Source organism: Staurois parvus, unplaced genomic scaffold (assembly GCF_062004578.1).
Source record: "Staurois parvus isolate SC_StPar_1 unplaced genomic scaffold, SC_StPar_1.0 ptg000396l, whole genome shotgun sequence".
In the NCBI taxonomy this organism is placed as follows: Eukaryota; Metazoa; Chordata; class Amphibia; order Anura; family Ranidae; genus Staurois; species Staurois parvus.
The window spans coordinates 401,132-416,793 of record NW_028318192.1 but is presented as its reverse complement, the minus strand read 5'-3'; positions in this window follow the sequence as shown (position 1 = coordinate 416,793).

Here is a 15,662-nt window from a genome sequence, read left to right as displayed (position 1 = left end):
TGTACTCTGTATGTAGCCCACTCCTGAATTTTGCATTCCATGCGTAGTGCACTGCTCAACTCTGTACTCTGTATGTAGCACACACCTACATCTTATGAATCTTATGCGTAATGCACTCCTGGTATTTAACAATGCCATTTTAAGACCCTCCCACTGTTAGTGTGATTTGGCCTCACCCACCCTTTGATGCAGTGTTCGTTCCTCTTGCTGAGGGAAAGGGCATGGTTGAGTTTCTGCACCTATTCGCTGAGTAAAAAAATCCATGAGTTTTACAAAGTAAGGCACTGTTTTTATCTTTTTTATTTTTGCTTATTTGAAATCATATTTCATTCATTTCTATCCTGAGACAGACAGAGGCTTTAGGTGAACTCCAATGTGAAAAAGGCAGACATGCTGTGTTTTTATCCACTCTGCTCCTCTCTGCTCCATTGTGGTGTAAATGGGACACATAGAAAATGAAGATCTTTACACCATGTGCATAGATCTCTACACATGGTGTAAACAAGCCCTAAAGTGTTGTATTTCAAAAGCAAATACACAATTTTGCCTTGATGTAATGCACTCCTGTTAATTAATTAACCTTGTACTCTGCATGTAGCCCACTCCTGAATTCTGCACTCTGTACATTCCTAAACTCTACACTCTGTACATAATACACTCCTGAACTCTGCACTCTGTATGTAGCATACTCCTGAACCCTGCACAGATCTCTGCACATGATATAAACAAGCTCTAAAGTTTTGTATTTCAAAAGCAAATACCCTGTTATGCCTTGATGTCATGTAAAACATGTACAGCAGTGCTCACGCTGGAAAAAGGGGGCAACACTAGTAACCATTCAGGTTCTCCTTCAAGGCACATGAGCTGACAGGAGATGCTAGGGCTATGTATCTAGGCCAACTTGTGTTGTCATTGCAGTGGAGGTCAGGGCCTGGTTGTGCTGTCTGGCAGGGCTAGTTAGTTCAGGAAACTGGCAGGTTATATAGTTCATATTTGTTCAACTGGGTGATCTGTGTGGTTATAAAATTCCTATTTGAAATATGACCATGTGTCCATATACTGCATAGTACATAATGATTCCATATACTGCATAGTACATAATGATCTTTGTGAGCATTGAGTAATACAAAGCTGCTGCTGAATGGCTGAACTAAGATCTATTAACGATATCACTTACTAGTCCATTAATTTACATTAAGCAAATTTGATATATTTAATACTAGCTAAATATCTTGTTATAATGACTTAATGAAATGGCTTGGCGAATAAGATTAATTGCTGTGCAGCGTGTTCTCAGCTAATGCTATTTAAGTTAACACTTTGCACCTCAGTCTACATTAAGGTTATGTGCATTTGTTTTAAATTACTGTTCATCAATGGTCTATATAAAGTAGGATCAGCTCTCTGCTTTCAGTCCTTCAAAGGTCTTTATATATGATAGTGCAGGGTTTTGTGGCTAGGGCTTTTATTACAGAGGATGTCTGCCAAAACAAAAGTGAACTCAAGACATATAGTAAAGATACAACATGGTTATGTATCTATTAAAACATTGTGAAATGTATTTTATTAGAAATAACATACTGTATGTATCAGAAGAGCAAGTATAGTGTCCAATAGATACATTATAGTGATTGTAGCCACATAATACAGGGTTACCGGCTGAAAAATAAAGAAGAAAAGCCTAAAAATAGAAAAAGAATGCGGCCTTCTCATCTGTGAGCTCACAATTGTAATATATCACATTTTTGTGATATATTACATGATGGCTACAGCGCTACGGCTACAAATGACGGCAGTTGTCCAGTTCTGGGACGGCATCATATGACGTCCTCCCAGAATACACCCTCCCACGCGCCTCCCAGCAGTGTGCACTTGGCGGTCTCCATGATCGCTGTGTAATATGGACACAGCTGATCATGTAATGAGATAAAAGGCCAATCACAGCGCCCTTTTACCACGTGATCCGCTGTGTCATTGGATCACGGAGTAAATACAGTTGCCAGTTATCGCCAGCACTTCCTCACGCTGTCACAGTGTGAGGAAAGTACTGCCGATAACTGGCAGCTGTCACAGAGTAGATCAGCACTGATGATCAGTGCCCTGCAGTGCTGCCCAGCAGTGCCACCCACCAGTGCCCATCTGTGCCCAGCAGTGCCACCCTTCTGTGCCCAGCAGTGCTCCTCATCAGTGCCCAGCAGTGCCTCCCATCAGTGCCCCCCCCCCCCATCTGTGCCACCCATAAGTGCTGCCCAGCAGTTACACCCATCAGTGCCCAGCAGTGCCATCCATCAGTGCCCATCAGTGACACCCAGAAGTGACACCAGTCAGTGCCATCAGTCAGTGCTGTCAGTCAGTGCCGCCAGTCAGCACCGCCCCTCAGTGTCGCCCATCAGTGCCCATCAGTGCCGCCTATCAGTGCCACCTATCAGTGCCCATCATTGCTGCATATCAGTGCAGCATCATCAGTGCTTCATCATCAATGACCACCAGTGCCGCCTCATCAGTGCCATCTTATCAGTGAAGCCTAGCAGTGCCCATCAGTGCTGTCTATCCATGCCACCTCATCAGTGCCCATCAGTACTGCCTATCAGTGCAGCCTCATCAACGCACATCAGTGAAGTAGAAAAATTACTTGTTTGCAGAATTTTAGAATATAAACAAAGAAAAACTTTTTTTTGCTCCATTTTGTTTATAATGCAAAAAGAAAAACACTCAGTGGCATTTAAATACCACCAAAAAAGCTCTATTTGTGTGAAAAAAATGCTAAAAAATTTTATATGGGTACAGTGTTGCATTTCCGTGCAATTTTCATTCAAAGTGAGACAGCACTGAAAGGTGAAAATTGGCCTGGGCACAAAGGGAGGTAAAAGTGCCCGGTAGGCAAGTGGTTAAGGAAGAATTCCAATATTCAGCTTCAATCAAGAGATTTCTTGTTCAGTACTTTCTGCACACAAGGGGGTTTATTTACTAAAGCTGGAGAGTCCAAAATCAGACTCCCTTCTGCATAGAAACCAATCAGCTTCTAACCTCAGCTTGTTCAATGAAGCTTTGGCAATGAAACCTGGAAGCTGATTGGTTTCTATGCAGAAGGGAGTCTGATTTTGGACTCTCCAGCTTTAGTAAATAAACCCCATGGTGTCCGCATTCTCATGGCCAGCATCATTACATCCATTTCCGCTGAGACTTGATGGCTCTGGACCTGCCCCAGCCTGTGACTAGATAGTGAAAGGAGAGGCAGAATATTGAAAGAAACAATGTGATGAGCTCATTTCTCTGTGAATCTGCTTTCTCTTTCTAGCAGCATGCTTTTTGTCAGCTAGTGAACTGATTTACTCATTGTACTGATTCTTCCTCTTGCATTCCAGCTCTGCTATACAGGGAGAGGCGTATACTAGCTCAAATACAGGTACTTACATTGCTTGCATTAAAAAAGACAGTTATTATTTATTACAGGTACTTATATAGCACCATCAATTTAAATATATATACAGTATATATATATATATATATATATATATATATAGTACATTCACATCAGTCCCTGCCCTCAAGTGGCGTACAATCTAAGGTCCCTAATGCACATTCATACATACACATACTAGGGCAATTTAGACAGGAGCCAATTAACCTACCAGCATATCCTTGGAGTGTGGGAGGAAACCGAAGTACCTGGAGGAAACCCACACAGACAAAACATGCAAACTCCAGACAGTTAGTATCATGGTTGGTATTTGAACCGACAACCTAGTGCTGCTAGGCAGAAGTCCTAACCACTTAGCCACTGTGCTGCTCAGGTAATGGTATATTATTGATTACAGAGCAGAATTAATTTGTGGCATTTTTTATCATGTGCACATGCATTTACATGATGGGCAGGAGTGCCATTCACAATAAATGAACCACATCACACCAACATAAGTAATATCAGTACAGCTAGTATAAATGTGCCCTTATAAGAAGCTGCCTGTTCATTTAAATATGCAATTTGGGGGGCATGGACAGTCAATTAAAAAAGAATGGGCTGCTTTACTACACATTAATGTTTGCATATTACTGCACAACAACAGCACAATCTGCATTGATATAAGTGGCAATTTTAGCACATTTTTGGATGCCCACCTATGGGCTAACCACCATAACAGAATCTGTGTTTATACTATGAAAAGAACTAGGCCAGTTGTGCAATGTGCCAGTGCCGTTACTACCCATGGTGACCAATCAAGTATAAATCTGGCAGTGCACAGACAGATTTAGATTAAAGCTGGCCATTAACAGTGCTGGATTACTTGATTCCCCATTATAACATTAAAGAGATAAAAAATCACCAGGTTTCAGCACCTTTTTTTTAAATAAATAAACTAGCAAGGCCTAAGTAAATAGTAAGGAAAAATATAATATAATAAATGCCACTGTAAAAATATAACGTCAGTAGGGCAATGGACAGTGTGTGGACAGTGTCAGCAGGGCAGAAGATGGTGTCAGTAGGGCAGTGGACAATGTGTGGACAGTGTCAGCAGGGCAGAAGATGGTGTCAGTAGGGCAGTGGACAATGTGTGGACAGTGTCAGCAGGGCAGAAGATGGTGTCAGTAGGGCAGTGGACAGTGTGTGGACAGTTTCAGTAGCACAGAGGATGGTGTCAGTAGGGCAGTAGATGGTGTCAGTGGGGCAGTGGTTGGTGTCAGTAGGGCAGTAGATGGTGTCAGTGGGGCAGTGGACGGTGTCAGTAGGGCAGTAGATGGTGTCAGTGGGGCAGTGGTTGGTGTCAGTAAAGCAGTAGATAGTGTCAATAGGGCAATGAACAGTGTCCACTAAAGCAGTAGACATATAGTTATAGTTACATAGTTAGTTAAATCTCTTTTTATCTAGACATAAAGAGTGCCCCCTTGTCCTCTGTGATGACCTCAGGGTGAATAACTTTCCACCGAGTTCACTATATGAACCACTGATGTATTTATAAATGCTGATCATATCCCCCCTTAAAGTGTTACTAAACCCAGGACCCTTCATTCACTATATCTGGTCTCCCACAGTACATAGAATATATATGGAAATGCAATTATTTTATTAAATATAAACTGCTAAATACCTTTCCTCATCAGAAGTTAGAGCAGACTTCTATCAGTGCTCAACACAGCACTAGCTAAAGCTTGTAGGAGGAGTTTTCTTCCTGCTCTAGAAGGATGCACAACCCCCAACCTCTCTCTGACCAGTGCCGATTGGCCCTGTACTGATAACATGCACTCTCCCAAGAAAAAAAAAAAACCCTCTCTAGCAAATCACACTAAAATGAGCATGTGTAAAATGCCTATGGTTCACGGTATCTTAACAGGAGATAAGAGGTGGTCGCTTGAAAAAGGGGAAGAACAGAGAAAAAAGGATCAAACAGCCTTTTTACACAATGCAGAGTATTAACCCCTTAGGCTCCACAGTGAGCATAACAAGCATGCTTTACTTCATATACAGGCTGATTTTAATGTTGTGGGTTTAATCTCATCTAAATTCAGTTCATATAATCTTTCCTCATAGCTGAGCTCCTCTATCAGTTTGGTTGCCTTTCTCTGTACTTTCTCCAGTTCCTCAATGTTCTTTTTGTGCATTGGTGCCCAAAACTGAACTGCATATTCCAGATGAGGTCTTACTAATGATTTGTACCGGGGTAATATGATCTCTCTCTCTGGAGTCTATACCTCTTTTAATACAAGAGAGGATTTTGCTCGCTTTAGAAACTGCAGCTTGGCATTGAATGCCATTATTAAGCTTGTAATCTACCAGAACTCCCAGATCCTTCTCCACCATCGATTCCCCCAGTTGTACTCCCCCTAGTATGTATGATGCATGCATATTCTTAGCCCCCAAGTGCATAACCTTACATTTATCAACATTAAACCTCATTTGCCCCATAGTTGCCCAATTAAACAGTGCATTGAGGTCAGCTTGTAAGTTGGAGACATCCTGTAAGGACGTTATTCCACTGAACAGCTTGGTGTCATCTGCAAAGACTGAAATGGGATTTTTAATCCCAGACCCTATATTGATTATAAATATATTAAAAAGTAAGGGTCCCAACATTGAACCTTGGGGTACACCACTGACAACCCTAGACCATTCAGAGTACGAATCATTAACCACTACTCTCTGAATACGATCTTTTAGCCAGTTTTCTATCCATTTACATACAGATTTTTCCAAGCCTGTAGAATTTACCTTACACATTAGCCGTGTGTGGGGAACTGGGTCAAATGCTTTTGCAAAATCCAAGTATACCACATCCACCGCCACCCCTCTGTCCAAGGTTTTGCTCACCTCCTCATAAAAAGAAATCAGATTTGTTTGACAGTTTCTGTCTTTCATGAATCCATGCTGTCTGTTGCTTAAATATTTGTTTCCAGTAAGAACTCATCTATGTATCTTTTATTAAACTCTCCAGTATCTTCCCAACTATACAAGTTAAACTAACAGGTCCTATGCCAGTCATTAAAGAGTCCCTAAAAATTAGAAACAATGGCTTTGAAATGACAGAAATAGAAATAGCATGTCCGTAGGGCAGAGGTTGGTGTCAGTAGGGCACTAGATGATGTCAGTCAGGAGGGCAGTGGGCAGTGTTAGTTACTAGAGCAGTGGATGGTTTCAGTAGGGCAGTGAACTTTGTCAGTAGGGCAGAGGATGGTGTCAGTAAAGCAATGAATGGTGTTAGTAGGGCAGTGGGCAGTGTCAGTAGGACAGTGGACGGTGTCAGTAGAGCAGTGGATGGTGTCAATAGGGCAGTGAACAGTGTCAATAAGGCAGTGGACATGTCAGTAGAGGTTGGTGTAAGTAGAGTAATGGACGGTGTCAGGCAGTAGAGCAGTGGACTGTGTCTTGTGTCTGTTGAGCAGTGGACTTTGTCAGTAGGGCATAGGACAAGGTCAGTAGAGAAGTAGATGTTATTTTTTTTTATTTCATTTTTAAATATTTTTTTTTTTTTAAATTTGACAATAGTTTTTTTTTATTTCTTTAGCAGCCCTGTTGGGGGGCTTTGGCAAAATGTCAGGGGTCTAAACAGAACCTTGATGTCTCACTTAGAGACAGAGAAAGGAGACTCAGGTCACAGTCCTCAATCTCCATCTTTGCAGCCTTAGCTGCACAGAATGAAAAAAACAGGAAGAGCTCTGCACTGTCTCTCTGTTCAGTCACAAACTGAACCATAGAAAACACAGTTTACTAAGCTTCAGTTATGAATGAACACTGTGAGTTATTGCTATCGATCCCTCACTGTATTCATTCAGAAAATGAAGGGGCAAGTAAAGGCCATATTTACCACCCCCTTCTCCAGTTCTCCATCCTGAAACAAGCCCTGCAGCAGCCGTCAGGAGAGGAGAGGAGGGGAAGTTAGAAGTGCTGCAAGTGGAAGGAAGGACCAGGGGAGCACACAGAGGGCCCGGGCAGCAGAAGCAAGTAGAACCAGGACAGGAGGGTGGTATATACTGGAACCAATCCCCTGTATTTTCCTCCTACAGCTGCTGAATGCTGGTGGCAGGGAGAGGAGGAGAAGCTGGCATTCAGCTGCTGTAGGGGGAAAATACAGGGGTCGGTTCCAGTAAATGCCACCGCAGGGGTTGGCAAAGAGGGGACACAATCTACCTATCACCTATTAGTGACTGATGGGTAGATCACGATCAACACTCAGCATACAAAAGATGTGGTATTGCTAAGAGTAACAAAGTTTTTTTCATTTGATAGACTATCCAATAAAGCATATAGATTTGAGTGTATGATTGTACTAGTCTGTACAGTACAAGTGCTATATACAAATATTTTAGGCAACAATGACATAAATAATAAAGTAGAACTCTGGGCAATACACACATTCAGAAATAAACATGTAAACACCTATTTGTCTTTCATTTTTAGATGCACAATTTGGAAAAGAAGAAAAACAGTAATCAATGTGAAATACAGTTCCACCCGACAGTCAACACTCTTCTCAGGATTGCAGAAACTTGCTCTTAGGCAAAGAAAAAAAAAGGAAAAGTCTGATGCTTATCTCCCATTCTCCTTTAACTTCATTTGTGTATAATAATGTGATTTTAATCACAAATGACACATTGAAGTGTAAACACATATGTACGCTGTGACTGCAGCAAGATGCTAAAGAGTTACAGCTTGTGTGTTTAATTAAGAAATTTATCCTTCCTCGTCAATAAATCTGGAGGGACTGATAAGAGAATGGTTAATTGATGCCAGTGCCAGATGTACCATGGGAGTTCAAGGCAGAAACATGTTGCTGCAGAAAGGGAGATATTTAGCTTGATGGTAAACACCTCCAAAAATAACCGCAGTTTAATTTGGTTTAAATAATGTTTAATTCTATCTATAGCTGGCTTTGTGCTCCGAGCTTGTAAGCAAAAATGGACCTTTTTTCCTTCACACCTTTTTTTCTGTTTTTTTTTATTTTTTCTCATTTTGGAGTGTATAGCCCAAACTTTTTTTTTTGTTTCATTTAGAATGAGGAAAGATTAGAACCCCTATTAGGTTTTTGCTTTTGTCTGGGGGTCCAGGATTTCCTCTCATCTACTGCTATGGTGACAAAAGTTTCACTAGACAAGGTGTACAAATAGAAAAATCCGCAACGGGAACACACTTACTTTAAATAAACATTAGTGTATGAAAAGCCTAACAATTTTTAGTTTTAGATAAGAAAGGGTTAAAGCCTGATTTTTATTTCTGTCTGTGTCCCATTGGAGAGATTCACCCTATTTGTCCTGGTGAAAGTGATGAAAATCAAACATTTTTAGTTGTCACAGAAACAGGAGGTGAGGGGAAACCTTCCAATGGGGAAACCTATTCTGAAACAGCTATCTAATAGATGAAAACTCTTTATCATTATGGGGGACATTTACTAAAACTGAAGCACTCAGAATCTGGTACAGCTGTGCATGGTAGCCAATCAGCTTCTAACTTCAATAGAAAGAATGGATATACGAGCGCTGGGTAACATAGAGTAAATATATAAAATCAGCCGCCAGCAGAAAAGAAGGAAATACCTGAATCCTCTAATGGAATGTACAATAATCAATAAAAATGCAGCGCTTGATATTGTAAATAAAAATGACATAGATGAAAGGATGAGTAAAAGTGTTAAAGAGTGCAACGTGGCAATCGTGGTTCCTTAGATGGCTGTTAAATTATCGTGACTTCCGTGGTTCGTGAGAAGTGAGTATACAATGTACTAACCAGATAGCACATGATTATGTGCGTTGGAGTAAATAAAACCTGCTCCAATGGTACTCTGGGAACTGGAACTCTGCAAACAGGTGAAGTCGTCAGGTGGGGTTGAGTCACCAGATGTCATCAGACCAGCGCAGATTTCCTCATTCCAGTATAATGTGTGATCATCACATTGGATACATCATTGGAGTAGGTCTTATTTACTCCAACGCACATAACCATGTGCTATCTGGTTAGTACATTGTATACTCACTTCTCACAAACCACGGAAGTCACGATAATTTAACAGCCATCTAAGGAACCACGATTGCCACGTTGCACTCTTTAAGACTTTTACTCATCCTTTCATCTATGTCATTTTTATTTGCAATATCAAGCGCTGCATTTTTATTGATTATTGTAGCTTCTAACTTCAGCTTGTTCAGTTAAGCTTTGGTAATAAAACCTGGAAGCTGATTGGTTTCTATGCAGAGCTGCACTAGATTTTGCATGCTCTTGTTTTAGTAAATAACCTCCTATGTGTTTTGACCTACTAAAATGGCACATTTCTGTCTATAACAAATCATTTACAATAATTATCTTGTATTAAAATTGTAAAATAATTAATTATGGCAAATGTCAAAATTACTCATTGCCTGTCGCTGTTAAGAAGGGGGGCGTTATGTGTAAACAGGCTAAATGAAAAATATATTTGCCATACTTTACAAGTAAAATAATGCAGCAAAACTTTATTGTGACTTCAGAGGAAATCCATAAACATTTACGTAAGCTGTCACTACCAAGGATATGCATGCTAAATCTGTGCATGCATCAATTTGAGCTTTTAGTAAATTAGCATAAGGTATCTCTGCTGTATGGTTCTAGGCTGACATCCCTGCACTGTATGTCTATGCCCTGCTGAATTTACAGTACATAGTGGAGTTACTGTCCATGGTTCTGAAAGTATGTATAAAGATTACTAAAACTCTGCTAAAGGTTGGTAATTGAATCTCTGAAACATATGAATGGTGTCAGGTAGAAAAGCTTTTGAGTACTTAATGCAGCTCTATAGCTATACAAACATTTTTAAATTATTATTATTTTACAGTGTTTATATAGCGCCAAAGGGTTTTCTCAGCGCTGTACAGTAGCAAGGGGGACAGAACATGAAACAAGACAGTAACAAAACAGTACACGAGGGGTTCGAGGGCCCTGCTCTTTCGAGCTTACAATCTAAATCAAGCTAAACATGTAAAAGAAGACTGCGAATACCCTCCTTTCCTGCTGCATGTGCTGCAAAATTCTGCTCCTAGCCAAAAAATCTTCATGTGACATCCACTGGGAAATTTACAATTCTGGCTGTGTCAGTCTCCTGGATCCCCCACAACTCCCAATGGTTCTTGCTGCTGACCTTACTAATGATCACATCCAGTAATGAGTGGAGGTCAGCAAGAGGAAGCAGTAACAGCTGAGGGGACCCTAGGAGATCAACACTCCCAAAAGTGTGAGATTCCCTGCAAACCTCACATGAAGATTTCTAAGTATGGCAGTGGGTTTTGGCATCACAGGCAGCAGGAAAAAAAGAGTATTTATAGTTGTATTTTTTAAGTGTAGTGCTCGCTGGAAGCCCCTTTAAGCCTCTCGGCAGGACATCCCCTCCATCTGCACATTGTTTCTCCCTTCCCTGCCCAGAGACAGAGCACAGGGACAGAAGAGTTAAAAATTACTTTGGCTGCCTTCACAGTCTAGGACTATGCTTGCCCCTAGCAAGGGGATCAGGAAGATGCTGGTTGACCATGACTGTCATTCATACACAGCCCTCCCTCAATTCTTAGACCTGCAGAAGAGAGAAGTGAGACCTTATTAAAGTGCAGGAGAGCCTGGGGAAAGTGTAAGCAGTGGTGGAACTACCAGGGTCACAAAGGTCGCATCTGCATTCTCCCACCGTGGGGGGGGGGGTGACAAGACAGCCGCATGTCTGGGGCAGTGTTAACAGGCACTTTTCTCCTGTCCATAAACAGGAGAAAAGTGTGTGTAAAGATGTCCTTATCAGCGGCTTTGAACTGCGCATGATGGGCTTGGTCTTGGATCAGGCAGCAGAGTGTGGCTTATATTCACACGCACCACTCCACTATTAGAGACCAAACTCAACAGTACACTAATCTACTGAATTTGGAACTGCACATACATGGTTACAAGACGTAGACATGGACATATTAAAGTGTTTTATTGCCAGCCTGGCCTGTTTGCGAGTTGAGGGCATCCCACTGTACACAAATTCTCCATTTCCTGAAAGCCAAAGACCACAATGAACCTGAGCAAGTGAGATGCCCGATGAGTGCCTGGACTTTTGGTAAGATTACTTATACTGACAGCACAAATTTCAGATTCTCATTTTGAACTCTAAAGGAGGATTTTAGAGGGCACTCTGGTGGATGTAAGGGGGCACTCTGTTAGTACCTCCAGAGTTCCCCCTTACATCCTCCAGAGCACCCCTTTACATCCTCCTCCAGAGCGCACTCTCAGTACTACTGTACTGTAATAGTAAGGTGTCGGTGGCTGAACTACCAGGGTCTCAAAGGTCACACTTGCAACCAGGCCTTGGTGCTCTTCCACCATGGTGGGGCTGTCGCAGAACATGTGAAAAGGTCCTGCTGTGGAACCATAATAAAGGGCCCCTTAACAGGAGTAAAGGGCCCTGAGATCAGTGGAAAGGGGCAAAGAACTGATGGAAAGGACCCTGGGAATAGTGGGAAGGGATCTAGGACCAGTTGCAAGGGCCCAGGGGGGAGCCTTCATGGTTTTTGCTCTGGGGACCTGAAGATTCTGGTTATGCCCTTGAGTGGGAGTAGTATACCCTTGTGCTGCCAGGGCTAGGAGCCAAAGGAGAAAATTGAAAGCCCAGGGCAGAGTGTGCCAGGACCCCAGCGACAGAGATGGATGGCTGGAGGCTGGTGCTTGATTTTGCAGTGTGTCTTGGGCTGCAAACAGGGGACTTGTCTGTCTTCCAGTGATAAGAAAATGGTACCTGAAGGGTAAAGGTGAGGATATTAATGGGAAGGGCTTACAATTTTGTTACATTCAATTCATATTCAGAGAGTGGAGTATAATTGAAGTTCAGCATGTAAATTTGGCCAGAAAGGGAAAGGTTCAGTTACAGTTAAAAATAATTAAAGATAATTAATAAAGATCGCCCAGGAGGAGTACTGGGGGCCCTGTTCCCTGCGGCCTACCACTGCCTCTACGCCCGAACCAGGACGCCGCCGTCCGCATCAGTGAGAGGGGAGCTTCCACCACCGCCTCCCCTACCTTTAGCCACCACAGTGAGAGGAGAAGCAGCAACCACCCCCGCCAGCACCAAGAGGGCAAGCCACCACTACCAGATCTGCTTCCCTGCTCCCCACTGTGTACCACACAGCCGTGCCCCTGCCACCGCACAGCCCCGAGCCCTGTCCAATCCGGCAGAAACGAGCCTGCCACGTGGCCTCCTGCACCCACTGACGCCGGGCCCTACAACACCTACGATCGCCGCACCCTACCGCTCCCACAGACGCTGGGCCCCTTAGCACCCTCAGTCGCTGGCCCGCAGCATCCACATGCACTGGCCCACAACACCCACTGACGCCGGGCCCTACTGCGCCTAGCCCACTCCACCTCCAGACGCCGGGCCTTCAGCACCTCCATCTCATACCAATCCCCAGCTCAACTTGACCTAAAGACTTGAACCCTTGTTGACTGCCACCACAACAAGAGACCCCTCTGCACCCCAGACTGTCGCCACTCAAGCGCCCCTGGAAACCATCCATCCACACCCGATCCCATCTCCCTTCTCCCTTAAACTCCAGCCACCTGAAGACACATCGATGAGATAGTCCAGCGGGCAGAGGCGTATCGACAACCAAGCCTCCCACCACTCCTATCCGCCCTCCTGGGCACCTCTCTAAAATGCCTCTTCCACTCCTCATTTTCCTCTCCTCCGTTCCCAAAATCCATTCACTATACCCCTCTGCTCCTCCCAAACAATTGTATATTATGTCCTCACTGCTTCCTTCACCCCTCTACGGCACCCACCACCTCCTACTAATACTCCACTCTCCCACTGACCCGAACACCTCCACTAGTAGTTTCACACGCTCCTGCACATCCCGCTCCCATGCCACCTTTCTCACCCTTCTCCTCCTCCTAACCGCAGGGGACATGTCCACGAATCCTGGTCCTTCACCACCTCCCTCACCCACACAACACCCTCCCACCTCCACATCGTGCCGCAACCCCCGAAACTTAGTATCTGTCCCCCTGCTCCCTAAAATCACCCCCCCGTTTTTATGTGCACTCCTGAACGCCCGATCGGTGTGCAACAAGCTTACCGCCATCCACGACCTCTTTGTTTCCCGCTCCCTCAACCTACTAGCGATCACGGAAACCTGGATCCAGGCCACTGACTCTACCTCCCCTGCTGCACTCTCCTATGGAGGTCTCACCTGGACCCACTCACCCAGACCCAACGGTCGTAAAGGTGGTGGGGACGGTCTGCTCCTGTCACCACAGAGCACCTTCCGAGTCCTCCCAAACCCCCCCTCTCTATCCTTCTCCTCCTTCGAGGCCCACTGCGTCCGACTATTCTCCCCAACCCCCCTGAATATTGCTGTGATATACCGGCCTCCTGGATCCATATCCCGCTTCCTGGATGACTTTTCCTCCTGGCTACCCTTCTTCCTCTCCTCTGAGCTACCCACCATCATCCTTGGGGATTTCAACATCCCTGTCAACCTCGACAACCCAACCACATCCCATCTCCTCCACTTAACCTCCTCCTTTGCACTTGCACAGTGAATACAATCCACCACCCACTCCGACGGTAATATCCTTGATCTCGTCTTCTCCAACCACTGCGCTCCCCACAACCTCACTAACACCCCCTTCCCTCTCTCTGACCACAACCTGATTATCTTCTCTATCTCCTCGTCCTCCAACGCCTACCCCTCCAAATGTCACACTACTACCAGCCATAACCTCCGCAACCTTAACCCTGCCCCCCTCCACTCTGCAGCTGATCAACTCTATGACAGCATCCTTCCCCTGTCCTGCCCCGACTTGGCTATGACTGCCTATAACAACACGCTGTCAACAGCCCTTGACTCACTAGCGCCTTTAACCACACGCAACATCAGACCCCGACTGCTCCAGCCCTGGCAGACTGATCACACCAAATCCCTCAAACAACACAGTCGTGCCCTGGAGCGACTACGGCGCAAAACCAAATCCCAACAAGCCTTCCCCCGCTACAAATCTGCCTTCCACACCTACACATCCTCCCTCCACGCAGCCAAACAAGCCTACTTCCTGACCATCATCAAGGCCCTCTTCTCCAATCCTCGCCGACTCTTCTCCACCTTCAACTCTCTACTCTCTCCACCCAGCACCTCACTCACCGCCTTTGAGATTGCCAATCACTTCAAAAACAAAATTGACACAATTCGCAAGGACATCGCCACAACTCACACTCCCTCTCAACCCGTCCCCTTTCACACAGCTACCCCCTCATCCCCCCTCTCCCTCGAAATAACCTGCAGGGACTTCGTCACTGCTCAAACTCCCTCCAACCCTGTTCCCCCTCACTCAGCTACCCCCTCATCACCCCTCTCCCACGGCCCCACCACTGCTCTGACCTCCACTTCCACCCCACCCCACATTCCTCATACTGAAGCCCCCTCAACACTCCACACCTTTGACCTTACTACCATCGAGGAAGTCTCCAAGGTCCTCTCTGATGCCTGCCTCACCACCTGCCCTCTCGACCCTATCCCCTCACAACTCCTACAACCTCCTTCCCCCTCCATCCTATGCTCCCTCACCCACATCTTTAATCTCTTCCTCTCCTCCGGCACTTTCCCCTCCCCTCTGAAGCATGCACACATCACCCCCATACTTAAAAAGCCCTCCCTGGACCCCAATGACCCGAACAACCTCAGACCCATCTCCCTGCTCCCATTCACATCCAAACTCCTCGAGCGCCTAGTCTACACCCGCCTAAGCTCTCACCTCAACGACAACAACCTCCTCGATCCCCTGCAGTCCGGCTTCCGTCCCCTACACTCCACCGAAACTGCCTTACTCAAACTCTCCAACGACCTGCTAACCACTAAAGCTAATGGCCACTATTCAGTGCTCCTACTCCTTGACCTCTCTGCGGCCTTCGACACAGTCGACCACCCCCTCTTCCTCAAAAAACTACACTCCCTCGGCCTCAGAGATTCTGCTATCTCCTGGCTCTCATCCTACCTTTCACAACGCTCTTTCAGTATTACCTATAATGCTACCACCTCCCCCTCACTCCCCCTCTCTGTTGGGGTCCCTCAAGGCTCCGTCCTTGGGCCATTTCTCTTCTCCATCTACACCTCCTCCCTTGGCCAACTCATACACTCTCACGGCTTCAACTACCACCTATATGCCGATGACACACAAATCTATCTCT